Below are 15,550 nucleotides of genomic sequence, written 5' to 3' on the forward strand. Positions count from 1 at the left end.
AAAAGATGTAACTCAGCTCATCACAACAAAAAGAAAAGATTTCTATCTCACAAGAATAAGTACCTCTCTCTAAAAATGCTTCACTGTGTCATGGTACTGCTCAATCACTTCCATTTCTTAGTCAGATGTCCTGGATTATAATCCATGTTACATTCTCTAATTCTGAGTGTCTAACAAAGCTCAACCTTATCTTCTCTCCATACTCTCACCAATTCATACAGTTTTACTTTTAGGAAGAGTAATTTGGGTACTATAAGGTATGTTTTGGGGAGAATCAAAAATATCCAAATTAATGCTTCAATCTTCTCACTGATAAATTAAAAGCTATAATTAGACATTTATTCTTTAAGTTTAAGGGCTTTAAGTTTAAGTCTTCTCTCATAAAAATCACAAAAACTCATAGGAATAGCAAAACATTTTCATGTTAGTCATTTACTACTTAATATGAATTAGAATTTCCTAATTACATATACAGAAATGACTCCCTAGTCTTTCCCAAACACTAGTTCTATATATCAATACACTCCTTTTGGCTGATTGGTTGTGTACTTTAAACAATCCTGAAAAAAACTATATAAGTCAAGGCTGAAGATTTTGAGACTGAAACTGCCTTCTGGCATTGAGTTTTCTTTTTTCCTCTTAATAATTCTCTTATCCTTTCACTTTGAATATATATATATATATGATTTGTCCTCCAATTAGGGTGTGCTAGTAAATATTTTAACAATCAGCTCTCCAAAGTGAAAAAAAAGGACCAAAAGTGAAAAAGAAAAGACCAGAAACACACTTTTAAGTTTTATCTCCATCATTAATATTTTCTCTATTACTTTCTTAAATCTAGAAAATTCAATAAACAATGTCAACCTTTAATTTGTAATGTTATCCCATTTCCATGATGTAAATGCTCACACTGAAAAATTAACAACCAACTTTCAAGAGCTGGTTAGAGTCGACTCCAGTATTTCACTGCCTGTAGTCTTCAGGTCTGCTGGTGGGTGAGATTCTACCTGGGTTCTCCAGTGTCTGCCAGATGGAGAAATTTCCCCAACATTCCATAGGTCAAGAACATATGCAGCATTACTTATAGGAAGAGTAATTTGTGTACTATAAGGTTTGTTTTGGGGAGCATCAAAAAGATCCAAAATTATTGCTTCAATTTTCTCACTGATGAATTACAATTAGTAATATTCTTTAAGTTTAAGAGCTTTAAGTCTTCTCCCATAAGAATATTACTTTCATAAGAAGAGTAAGACATTTTTTTTTTAGGTTTTTGCAAGGCAAATGGGGTTAAGTAGCTTGCCCAAGGCCACACAGCTAAGACATTTTTTTACATTAGTCATTTACTCCTTAGTATGAATTACCTAATGCTTAGAAGGAAGATAAAAGATGGAAAATATATAACACCAAGGTGGAAATAAGAAAAATACCAGGTAGAAAAGAAATAATGCCAGAAAGAAAAAAGAACACCTTGAAGACATTTTATCTAAATGTAAACTGGGCTACTTTGTGAAAAAAATTGAGACAGTAGAGGATAGTAGAGAAGAAAGTGGCTGATGGCCAACCTAGGGAAATAGACTACAAAAGCAATTTATGGAAATTGCTCAATAACATTTTGGGAGTTTTTAAGAATCATCTTCTTCTGTGCCACAAGTTGGAGGATCAGTTTTGGAGAACCAATATTGAATATTATAGGGGAAGGTGTGTATGTGTACACATGTGTGTGTGTACCTATGGATGTATATAAGAAAGAGATTCAGAGATCAAAAGAGACAGACAGGAAGTAAGTCCATTAATAGTTATTGCAAATTTTACCTAAAATTTCTTTTTAAAAATAAGTTGAGAGAGCAATTAGGTAGTACAGTGGATAGAGCAACGACCCTGGAATCAGGAGGACCTGAGTTCAAATCAGACCTCAGACATGTAATAATTGCCTAGTTGTGTGACCTGGGGCAAGTCACTTAACCCCATTGCCCTAAATAAAATAAAATTTAAAAAAAATTGAAGATATCCAAATCATTTTTTTTTAGGTTTTTGCAAGGCAAATGGGGTTAAGTGGCTTGCCCAAGGTCACACAGCTAGGTAATTATTAAGTGTCTGAGACCAGATTTGAACCCAGGTACTCCTGACTCCAGAGCCGGTGCTTTATCCACTGTGCCACCTAGCCACCCCTCCAAATAATTTTTAAAAGAAGTTTTAGGTTAAAATAGCTAAAAATATATTTAACATTAAAAGCAGGGAGATGGTACAGTGGATAGAGTGTCAGCTCTAGAGTCAGAAGGACCTGAGTTCAAATCCAGCCTTAGATATAACGAGCTGTGTGGCCCTAGACAAGTTACTTAACCCTGTTTGCCTCAGTTTCCTCAAGTGTAAAATAAACTGGAAAAAGAAATGGAAAATTGCTCCAGTATCTTTGCCAAGAAAACATCAAATGGAATCATCAAGAGTTAGAGATGATTAATATAATATACAATAAAATATCTAACATCACTGTGCAAAAGAGTCCCCAGGGATGGACATAATTATAAAATTTTCATTAATAATCTAAAAAAAATACCAGACTTTAAATGTAAAGCAAATTTGGTGGCTACTTTTTAGTCCTTATCATGTGACTGTGCTGTCACAACTTCAGTGTTTCTATCCACAGTTTATAAACTTTTCATTTCATCAAAAAAGAAACAATATATTCCCATTTCGAAATAAACTATGGTCTAAATAACCAAAAGTCAATAAAATAAGAAACAGAAACATTCATATCAATGCCCCATTTATGTGATTATTAAAACATAGTCCATAAGGACTAAAAGTGTCTTATAAGACTATTGTACCTCATCAGAGATATTATTAGGATATGATTTTTGTGTGTTTGTTTATTGGATACATTTTTCATGGAGGGGTACAGTTGGATGAGACAGTGAAACACTATACATACATACATACATACATACAAATTTTACTTCAAATATAGTATATCACAGTATCCAGAAATATCTTATGAATATCAGTCAGATAACTGTCATTTTTAAATCTAAGAAACTCTTCATACAGTTCACCCTTTTATGTCATAGTTATATTCTGGAAAATTTAGTTTAATATCTTTTTTCTCAGGAACAATTTCTTTATTTGATTATTTGCTTTTTTTAACTACAACTATGCAATATAGATGTTGGAATATGATAGACTATGGAAACATTACACTCTCTTAGTTCATTAATGCTAAAATTTCAAATGAAAACCTTTCCTATTTACATAGGATGCTTTTGGGGGGAGGCAGGAAATAATATTAGCACAGTGGAAAAAGAAATTGAACAAATTAATTCTTATCTAGTAGTTATCATTCCTTATTGGAAAGTCCTCATAAATACTTTTCAATTTACATATCAAAAATATAGGGCATGGTGATGCTTTTTAATTGAAGGGTTTTATTTTTCCTATATGCAGAATTCACAAATCTGCTAAAAGGCATATAGGAGCCTTGATGGCTTCCTCTTCCTACTTTTCAAAACATTTGCAAGGCATTTACCATGAATAGGCAATGAATTTGCCTTTGTTCTCTCTCTGGACTTTCAGTTAACCTGAGAGACCAGTTCTGAGTTAGAGGGTCATTCTACCTTCTGTTTCATTTCCTGTGCCTCTCAATCTGTAATGATCTGGTTCTGATTTGTCATCATTACATTCTGACAGAAGTCTCCTGAGGGAGCCCCACCCTTTTCCAAAACAAGGGAGGCAAGCAGAGGAATGAAACAAACCTTTCTTTTTTCTTTTTTAGCAAAAGGAAAATATTCAAATGATATCTTTACAATAATGTCTACATATGCTACATAGATGTCCAATATGAGCACCTATAAAATCAATTTTTAGTAACCCCCTACTAGATATATTTAACTTTTTAAAAATATTAGATGCTTTAAAATACTACTCTATCCATGTTGTAATGGAATTCTGTTTTTCAAACCCTTTCATAAGATGTGTAAATCATATCAATCATTTTACAGGCAGCCTAGTGAAATGTGAAACTATAGTAAAAATCTGGTATGAGTAACCTTTCAGGCACACTTTTTAAAAAAAAAATTAGTCAATACATGGAAAATGCAACCAAAAATGAAACCTTTTGATTTTTTTTTAAAAAATGCAGATTTGGGGGGCTTTGCACTTTTACTTTTCTCTAAAAGTCTAGAATATTTAAGTTAAGGTAATCATGATATCTCTATTTAACCTACCTTTGGGGGATATTGAAACAGAAAACAATGCCCTTTTCCTTCCAGCATCCATATATTACTACAAACCAAGTAAAATCAGACCAGGATTTTGGAAAGCTAACAACATTTTAGTTTGTGTATAAAACACAAAATTAGATCTAAATACTGGTCAGGGAAATCCTACATTGCGCAAACACCCTTAAGCAAATGAAATTCCATCTCTTTCCTCCTCTTAACTAGTAACACCAACCCTGGAAGCTATGGTTTTTCTGGTATACCTTCAAATGTGCAAAGCATTAAAAATACATCTCTGATTATACCCTAGAGCTCCCCTAATAGTTTAGATTGGCTCATAAACCAAATCAGAAGTTTAGGTATGCTCTTGGGCAAACCTCTGTTGATGTGGAGTGGGAGATGGGGGAAAGTGAGATGTTAAGCCATAGATGATTTAAAAATGAACTATTTGGTGGTATCAAACTCAAATAAGGATCATACACTGTCTTAAGAAATCACCTATTAACCTCATGTGTTCTACTGAATTTTTATTTATTTTGTTAGGTATTTCCCAATTACATTTTAATCTAGTTCCAGAGGTCCTTGGAGGATCATAGCCCACAATTTGATCATTTGACATTTCTGAAATAGATGTTTTATAAACTATTCTAATGATAGCCTGAAATTAGTTAAATGTCTGAAGTTGGAAATAACAAAGTACTGTTTGGTATTTATAATTATGCCTCTCAAGCAGAACTAATTTTTTTTACATCAATATAAATAAATTATTAATCTCTTTTCCCCCTCATAATTAATCTTAAAGACTGAGTTAACATTCATAAAATACAGTAAATGCTTCTCTGAAGTTGATAATTTCTAATTAACAAAGTTGTGATCTGAAGGTGGAGTTGCTTCATTAATAAACATTATATTCAATAGAATGCAAATATACTATACACCAAAAAAAATCTTTAAAGTTTGAATAACTATGGGAGCTATTTTATCTACTCCATTTAAGGGAAAATATTGTCTGACATAATGAGAAGTGAATGTAAATGAATATAAAATTTTAAAATTATTGTGTTTTTCATGTAATACTGAAGATGTTTCATTATCTATCATATTTAAAAGAAATATTAAGGAAACTTGTATATCCCCTAGAGATTCAACTAAATTAATTGAAATAATTAGTAAATTCAGCAAAATAACTTGATATAAACTAAAACTTTCTATATAACAGAGATAGCTTGAAACAACCTCAAGTGTTACCAGAATAAGAATAAAATGTAATTGAGAGATATATAACAATATATGACAATATATAACTATATATATATAAAACATATTTTTAAACTAAGTTAATATGCAGCACAGATCATTCCAGTAGGAACTGATAAATGTGAAATGCCTTTCAAAAATAAACAAAATATCTATAATATTTGGAAATCTACCTACAAAGATACATACAGGAATTATATCACAATCACAAAACACTCCATCAATAGACATACATAACTAATTGGAAATATAGAATTTATTTATGATTGGTCTCTGTCAATAGTCTATGAATATATTACTTAATTAATTTATTATATCATAAAAATTATGAAATTCAGAAAAATCTGAGATTTGTACGAACTCACATAAGGTGAATTGTGGAAAAATAATAGGATAATTTCTATAATAAGATATGACATATTGGAACTTTGCCCAGCATTGCTAGAGGGCGGTGGTATCTTGCTGAAATGGGAAGGGGCAAGGACTTCCATCAACATCACCAAAAACCCTGTTTCCTATCACATCAGGCCATGGGGTGAAATGGTTCTGGAAAAGGCAAGTGAGAATGACATCTTTACCCCTCACTATAATAAACATAATGTGCAAGTCATGCTCCCATTAACTTGGTAGGTGTGGTCTTCTTTGAATACACAGGATAAATATTATAACTTTAAAAAAAAGGAAAAACCATTTTAAAAGACTTGATAACTCAGATCAATGAAACAACCAGAAGACCAATGAGGCATCCTGATTTATATCTACCTCTTGGTAGAGAAATAATATACTAGAAGTACAAAAAACCCCATACATTTTCAGCAGGTGTGATATATTTTGTTCACTTTTAATTATTTATTATGGGAAATGACTTTTATTTCTGGAGGAGAGTAAAACAGTTATGAAAATGTGCAAAATAGATGGAAAGGCAGGACATTAGTAATAATGAGGCCCAGAAAAAGAAAAGAACTTCAACCAAACATATAGAAAAATAAATTGAGAGCAGAAGGAGGGGCAGCTAGGTGGCACAGTAGATAGAGCACTAGCCCTGGAGTCAGGAGGACTTGAGTTCAAATCCAACCTCATTTAATAAATGCCTTAGCTGTGTGACCTTGGATAAGTTACTTAACTGCATTGCCTTCAATAATAAAATTAAAAAGAGAGCAGAAGGAAATTCACAAAGAGATAAACATGAAAGTTTTATTTTATTTATTATATACTTTTAAAGTATTAAATTTATTATATCCTTTTCAACGTTGACTTTATGCTCAACATGCTTTCCATGGTTTTGTATATGAATGCTATTTGGTGATATTTTTCAAGATCATAATAATGAAAAAATAATTTAAAAAATAAATCCTACCTAAGAACTAAAACCTAAGAAATAAATGGTAAATAGGTTGCTTAAGGAGTCTATTGGATGCCCCACGACTGGAATTTGGATAACTCTGTGTCTGAGATATAATTTCAGGTACCGAATGGACTAGATGGTCTCTGAAGTTCCTTTTGCTTCAGTTATTCTCTGAAGTTATCATACAATAAATTCCCTATTATTCACACTTCATCTTTCCACATTGTGATTTATATCTATGGTTCTTTTGTCTCTGGAACTTCGATGGTATTATTGTGTTTGTCAGGCACATTAAGTGTATTATCTACTCTACACAGGCAATCAAGTATGCACTCCATTAAATAGATAAATATATTTCTCCACAAATGAGGAACAATAATGATATTCTTTAAAAGCATAAATATCACAATAGGGGGCAGCCACTAACTGGCATTCTTGTTATCACACAAAAAGTTGTTAGCTTTTATATACCTTCAAAAATACCAAGAGAGCATATTTTGTATTTTAACTATGACTAAACTGTATTAATTTTTATAATCTAATTTGGTACTACTTTGTAACTATGGGAACAAATAAGAAAAGTTAAAATAGCGAGTGTAGTCTCCCCCTCCCTCCCCTTCCTGGAATGATGTTTTACAGCTCAATGATGATGAAAAATGAGGTGGTTACACAGAGACCTAATAGAGCTTTAATTATGAAGGGCTTTCAGGGCTGTTCTGCAAGGTTCCATGTGGTCTTTTTTTGCTGTTCATGCTGACTTTAATGATTTAGTAGTTGGGTCATTTTTCCCTACATATAATAAATGCTAATTCTTTATGACAGTCTATGAGCTACTTAAGAATCTATGTGTGTGATTTCATCTTTGTAGCAATATTTACTTCCTCCATTGTTATTTAGGTGGCCAACTAAATATAACCATGTCTATAAAAACAAAAAAAAAATAGAAAAAGGAAGAAAGGAGGAAAAGGAAAGAAAAGAAGAAATTCTATTCCCCCAAAAGATTCTTTCCAGGTAGTGTGCTTTCAATAGTTTATAAATATAAACATATCAAAGTTTATGAAATCCTATTATTATAAGGGCAGACTATAAATTCGGAAAGAAATGCATTTAATTTCTGGAGAAATCTGAAATTGGTCATTATATTCATATTGAATATATTCATATTCATTATTCCATGATACCTACATTTTCAGTTCTTTCAGCATTAATTTGTTGTTTTTGTTTCGATAACTATAGTATATTGATAACTATAAAATTTCTAATGATACTGGTCACATGTCAGGTTTTTTTTGTTAGAAGGTAGTCATTGATATGATTATTGAACAATTTATCAGCTAAAATAGGAAGAAAATTCTTTTAGTCTGTTACATTTCATCATAAAATTAACCTGGTAAGGAAAAGATTAGTGATATTTTATCATCTCAGTCAGCAATAAATACTAATTTAATAAAACAAACTTTTTCAAGTACCAAAATTAAAACTCAATATGTCCCAATTCCAATGAAATAATGACATTATAATGTTTAGGATTTATTAAAATTCCCAAGTACTCATATAAACAATAGCTATTAAACTTCATTATGAAATTAGGTTCAAAGAATTAGAAATATTATTAAGCAGACCTAGGATGCTTTTGTCCATTCAGCAAAGAAACTGATCATCCAAGAGAGTGTTGCACATCTGATGCTCCTGGATTTGAATCAAGTGATCTTTAAAGAAAAATGAAACTAAAATGAGTGCATTTTAGCAACACAACCTGAGTGTTTTTTGTTCAGAAGTTCACAGTTTATTAAAAGCATATATTCACATATCACCTTGGAACCTGTGAAGCTTTTTCTCACCCTTTATATACTTTAAGGGTAAATGATAGAACTCTTACTGAAATTTACTTTACAAATGAGGAACCTGAGACTGAGAGAAATTAAATGATTTACCCAAGGTCACAGGGTTAGTGAAGCTAAGAACTGGTAAAGACCTTGGGTCTTCTGGCTCCAATGCCAATATGCCAGTATTGATTCTAATTCAAGCAATAAATCAGTACTCAAATATTTAAAGATCTACTACTGCCAGGGCACTGTGTGAAGAGGTGGTATATGAGGAAGTGGCATACAAAGAGAGAAATGAAAGAATCAAGTTGATTATGATATTTATTTATGTAAGTTTCTATAAAATAGAAACAAGATGAACTGGGGGATCAAGAGAGTCTTAACAAATAATGTGGAGGACCTCAGTTTCTTTATCCTTAAAAAGGAAGAATTGGGTTAGATATCCTCTGGCATCCTTTTGAGACTCCAAATCTATTGATCTATGAGTTCAATCTTAAAGGGAACTAGGAATTTTAAAAATTTTATGTGGGCATTGTCAGTGCAAAGGTACTGGAAGCATAACATATGAAGAATAAGAAGAAAACATGTGAGACAAATTTGGAATGTATGCAAAAAATACTAATGGCAATTAAGGCTGGAGTGGTAAGTCGGGATAGGGATGTAAAGTATTCAAAATATCCAACAGAAGAGTTTCTATTTTATTCTGGGGCCATAGGGAACCAGTGGAACTTACTTAATAGTAGTGTGATATGGTAAGACCTGGTTATTTCAACATTTAGGAATGAAATGTGGATGATGATCTTGTAAAAGAGACAAAGAAGGAGCAATTAGAGAGCATTTTTGCCCTCAGTAGTTCATAAATGTAATAATAATAGAAGGAACTATAAAAGACCATCCAGACCTAGCATAAGTGTTTTTTAAGATGAGATCCATGAACTAAAAGCAATAATAATAATAATAATAATAATAATAATAATAATAATAATAATAGCATTTTAACATAATTGAATTCCTTTTGTTTACTTTGTGGATTTAAAAACACCATTCTGAGAAGGGATCCACAGACTTCACCAAAATACCAAAGGGATCCATGATATATTTTTTAAAGTTAAGAAATCCATGATCTAGATCAACCTCTTCATTTTATATATGAAGAAACTGGGGAGCAAATGAATTGTCCAAATTACACAACAGTTGGGATTTAGAAACAAATCAATAGCTATTTCCACAATAGCATATAGTCTGTTGTAAAGATGGGCAATATCAATGTAAATTCAGAGACCTTAATATAATTTTGAGTTTACAAATATATTTGCATATTAAAATCAATATCAGTATTAGAAAGAATTGTTTCATTTTTGACTTTGAATCCTCTGGATTTAGAACAATTGTTGGCAAATAATAAGAGATCACTAAATTCTTTTTTTGACTGAATAATTGATTCAGAATATTTTTTTTCCCAAGAAAATCAAAATCCTGAGTCTTTCTTCTGTGAGGTTTCACACAAAAACATCAAATAAACACATAGAAGATTCCTTGTGTTACACTAATACTAAAGGGACCATTCAATTTCTATATGGTAAAGTCAAGAAACTTCAGAGAATTAATGAGCTAAAGTTCTTTAAAAGTATACAGGTCTTAATTATACAATGAATGCTCTTTTACATTATCAATTAATCCCTTACTATAGATATTTTTTGCCTTAATGGTTTATTTCTCTTTTTTAATATTTGAAACCAATATTTCTACTTTATAAAGCTTGTTTTTCAAGTACATAATAACTGTAACATTTTGTTTCCAAAATTAGTTTGCTTGTCTGTGTCTCCTTCTAAACATTATTTTTCTCCCTTCTTTATACAACTTAATGTATATTTTCATCCCATTTCATTATGCAGTTTCCATTTGTGAATTATTATCATCTTCTCACATTAAAATATATTAATGAAAAAAATCTGTCAAGGACAGTTCCAATCGTAAAAAAAATGCCCTATCAATAGAAAATAATAGAGGAAAAACAACAGGAAAAAACTTTAAGTAAAGCATCTGGTGGGACTAGGGAAGGAGCTCATATGTTAATATGAGAGTAGGTCCATTGAGAAATCCCAGAATGCCATAGCTGTGTCCTATCGTCTGCATTTTTCTTTGATCTTAGGATAAATGATTCTTTCTCCCTGTCTCCACCCCACACACTTACACACTATTCTAATTCAACCATCATTTTCTCCTTTACTTCAGATAGAGTATTAGGACAGGCATATTTCACAGAATTGATAACTGTCAAGATCCATTTATAGTTTTAGAAACCCTAACTCATGAATTTCAGGTATCTCTGCCTTACAAAAAAGGGCAAGCCAGTTGATCTGGAAGTAATACAATCCTTTTCACCAGTGAAATGGCTTCAGAGTATTACCCTACCTAACAAACATTCTATAAGCACTGATAGAAATGATTGTCAAATTGTCCTGATAAAGATGCTAAATAGCTATATAAATTGTTAAATTTTGGAGAAAATTAAGCAAACTTGTTGTACTTTACCTAAACTATCCAATATGTTTAAATGCTTTTTTTGCTAGTTTCATTTTTAGCTTGTTATTTAATAACTAAGTACTATTTATCAATGCTTGTAAAATACTATTCTCATAGTTGATTTGATTTTTCTCAACTTTTGAAACATATAAAATTACTTACAAAGATTTATGCCAAGCAGTTCTTAAAAAATGAAGAATAAGAAACAGTAAACATGGGATAATAATTACAACTAGGATTTCACATAGATTGCCTCATTTCTCCCCCACAATAGGTTTGTTATCCTCTCCATTTTACAGATGAGAAAACAGGTTTGGAGCAGTTAAATGATTTATCTATGGTTGTTAGCAAACATCTGAGCTGGAATTTAGGCAGAAGTCCTCATAACTTTAATATTCTATCATTTAAGGTTATATATTTTATGGTCTGCTGATTGACAGTTTAGATAATATATCTTATTCATTGATAGGCTAACAAAAGAATGAAAATACAAGAGGATTTGTTCAAGCATGGCAGTATCCACACCCACTCACCCTCTATCCTTTAAGAAATTGAGGAGTCCATATGTATAACTTCATATTTGTTGAGGTGTAGAATTTTTCTACTCAGGAGATGATTTTTATGTTTCATATAGTTCACCCTACTAGACAGGTACACTGCATCAAAATGGAAATGCCAATATGTTGAAACATCGTTAATACTATTTACAATCTTGGAAGAAACACCACAAGATATAAAGTGACATCATTTGGAGATAACTTATTAAAATCCTGAAACTTCCAATGTAGCAAAGAAGTAAAAAGATAGGCAACTTACTAGATCTGTGGTAACAAGTTTTGAGGGAATCACTCAAAATTAAAAGTGTAGCTAAGTATTAACATTTCACACTTGGATTATTCCTATGTTTAGATGGCAAAATGCATCATTGAACAAAACAATGAAGCATATGATTCCATCTAAAAACTCCAAATACCATCACTCCTCTGAAGAAAACATGTTCTCAGGCACATTTCCAATACTACAGATTGCTGTGACTACAGAGAGGTAAGTCTTTCATTTCCCAAAAGGAAAAAAAAAGGACATAACATAACTACATTAAAAAAAAAATCATTGAGAGGTTCTGGTAAATACAAACAATGAGATATTCTAAAAATCAAAGAAAAATAGAATGTACACTAGGTAATTATTATTTTTTATTAAGAGTAAACAATAGGTTGTAGATTTTAAGGATTAGAAGTATCTGTCACCATTAAAAGTCTAGTAGGAAACATTTTTTTAATGCTACCAAAATCATGATCTGCATAATGTCCCCATGAATAATGTGAAGAAATTCCTAAACAAAACAGAAATTGTCCATATATTCAATTTGGAGATTTCTGGGGGATTACTTCAACATAAGTTATTAAATAAGACTATTTGCATACTTCACCAATTCAAAGGGTAATTGTATAATCCACTAATTTGTTTTGATTGTATGGATACTACTTTTGAGTGTCTCTGTGAATTTATCCTGTTCTTAATTATATTTATCATCTTTCCAAATGTTCTAAAATATTCCATGAATTATTTAAAACTTTACTTCTAAAGAAATAGAAAAAAGTTCTTAAGAAATAAAATTTTATTTTCTAAATTCATTGATAAAGACAACTAGTAGCAATAGAGTAAGAACAAATGGTAAGGTAAAATCAAGTAATTCCATATTCTAGAATAAATTATATATTTAATCATTTTAATTTTCTTGATAGTGCAGTGACAGAAGTTTTATCTGTAAATAGGACATATTTCACAGTATGGTCCTTATTTTTAGTATATATTTTAAAATTTTAACTTTAACTTCACTTTTACCTTCCTTTTTATCAATCCCTTCTTTCTCTTTCTCCCCTACTCCCCCCCCCCCCACTTCCCTGAAGGGTATGATAGATTTTTCAGTTTCATTTGGGAATGAATATTATTCCCTCTTTGGGCCAAATATATTGGGAATAGGATTTTATCAGTGTTCATACCCTTCCTTCTTTCTCTCTACTACAATAGGTTCTTTGTACCTCCTATCCTGATAGAAACATAATTCTCAATTTGATTTATTGATAAATATTATCTCATAATCATTAACCAATTACTTTCTCCTCTTCTGTCCCATTAGAAATACATTTCTCAAGAATCAAAAAGAACATCAATTTAAGTTTAATTTATACCACACCCTCTTTTCTAATACCCTTTATAGACATATAATCCTCATGAGCTAAATTATGCAAAGCAAAATCCCTTCATGAACTGTTTATATCCTCCCTTTCTAAGTACCTTCCCCTCTAATTGTAGCCAAAGTATCAAGTTAAGCAAAATCACTTCATGATCTATTTATGTCCAGTCCTTCTGTCCCAGTACTACAGAACTACAACTCTCATTAACATTTGGAGTAAGGCAAGATCACTTATGATTTAATTATGTACAGATCCTCTAATTATATTTCTTCCCTCTGTCTCATTAGAAATACAACCCTCATAAACAACATCACTTCAAGATCCATTTATGCCCCTAAGTGTAATAAGTACAATTCCTCCAAATATATTCAACCCTCATTAGATAAAGTATTGGCTAAAAGTTCTACACTTTCATGGTCATCCTATATCCATAACTTCTCTCTAAATATGCTTCTTTTAACTATCCTAAAAGAAATAAAATTCTCAAGAGTTATAAGTATTATCTTCCCTTATAGGGATGAACATAGTTTAATGTTCTTGACTGCATTTTTCTTCTCTCTGTTTACCTTTTTACACAACTCTTGAGCTTTGCATTTGAAGACTGAATTTTAGTTCTGGTCTTTTTATCAGAAAATTTAGAAGTCTTCTATTTCATTGAAAATCTATCTTTTCTCCTGAAAGAATGTACTGAATTTTTCAGGGTAGTTTATTCTTGGTTGTAATCCAAGGTTCTTTGATCTCTGAATTACTGATATTCCAGGCTCTCAAATCTTTTAATGTTGAAACTTATAAGTTCAGTGTCATTCTGGTTGTGGTTTCTTGATATTTAAATTGTTTCTTTTTGACTGCTTGCAGAATTTTCTCTTTTAGCTGAGAATTCTGAAATATGTCTATGATATTTCTTGAAGGTTTTTATTCTGGGGTCTCTTTCTCGAGGTGATCTGTAGTTTCTTTCAAGGGTTATATTGTCTTTTTGTTTTAGGATATTAGGGTGGTTTGTCATGATAACTCACTGAAACTTAGTATTTTCCAGGTTCTTTTTTTGATTGAGGTTTTCATGTAGACCAATTATATTTCCTGTGTGTGAGAGTAGATACTGGACATGCCTAAATAAAGCTTTGTATTCATTAATTATTTGGCTTTGGATGATAAGAATAAAGCCATGACTGAAAAGCACCTTGGTTACAAAATTACCATAGATGACATAATCAGTGCCTGTAAGGAGTACTCATAGAGTAATGTGGAAGGATACAAAAATGGACATTGGAAAGGACTTGATCAGTTACTAACCTGGGGTCAAGGTTATGCTTTTATTTTGTCCACAGATGGAGAAACTGTCTGAATGTCAGAAAGAAACATCAGACTGCGCAGACCACATGATCAAGTAATACAGAAAATGATTAACTTACACTCAAGAAATCAAAAAAGAAAGCATAAGATGGGAAAGAAGGTCAGACCACGTAAAAAGAAAGCACAGAATGTACTATTGGAAGAAATTGTGATGCTTATATTAATTATGAACAATTTGGGGACTGCAAAAGGACTTACATTCAAAACTATACTATGGAAAGACAAGCATGACTGAAGTTGTTTTGATAGAGGAAGCTGAAAATTATTTGGGATATAACAAAGTTACTATTGGAAATATCAAAGAAGAGCTGCCGAGAAGTTAGGTATAGTTTTTCTGATTTAAATAGTATCACACCCCCATATAGAAGAATTTATGATCATTATTGAGAAAAAAGAGGGAAATAATATTAACTGTTATGCTTGCATTATTTGAGCATGTGTATGTAAAGAAGTTGTGAATAAAGAAAAGACAGAAGAAAAAACATTCAAGAATGGTTGGGAAAATGTTACCAGAGCATTAACTCTCAGAAGAAAACTTTATGAAAATCTTTATCATTTGATTAATGCATTACAAACTTTTGTAATGAAAAATTTGTGTTAGGGAAGAATATATAGATTTGAGCAAGAAATTGTATGATTGGTTGTCTGGTACATGGTTACATGGTATTATTTCTGTTTTCAGCTTTGTTGTAATTATGATATTGATCATTTGCTGTTTGTCTCTCATTTTAAAAATTATCTTTTGGTATTGATAATTTGTATAAGTTGACCAAAGACATCCAAGAAGTTTCCCAGTGAGACTTGATTCCTGAAAAGAGAGCCAATAAGATAATGAAA

The 15,550-nt window shown here is 31.3% G+C and overlaps 1 protein-coding gene across 7 annotated transcripts in view; it reads right to left on the minus strand.

Moving 5' to 3' along the window:
- Window positions 1–15,550, minus strand: part of ADGRL3 (adhesion G protein-coupled receptor L3) — a 966,635-nt gene that overhangs the window by 858,844 nt on the left and 92,241 nt on the right. For 2 of the 7 annotated variants that reach the window (XM_074229348.1, XM_074229349.1), the window contains one exon: window positions 8,436–8,522. The exons of the other annotated variants lie outside the window; for them this stretch is intronic. The gene's annotated coding sequence lies outside the window, so the exon portion shown is untranslated. The remainder of the gene's footprint in view (window positions 1–8,435; window positions 8,523–15,550) is intronic. 7 annotated transcript variants of the gene reach the window in all.

Source organism: Macrotis lagotis, chromosome 3 (genome assembly GCF_037893015.1).
Source record: "Macrotis lagotis isolate mMagLag1 chromosome 3, bilby.v1.9.chrom.fasta, whole genome shotgun sequence".
Classification (NCBI taxonomy): domain Eukaryota; kingdom Metazoa; phylum Chordata; class Mammalia; order Peramelemorphia; family Peramelidae; genus Macrotis; species Macrotis lagotis.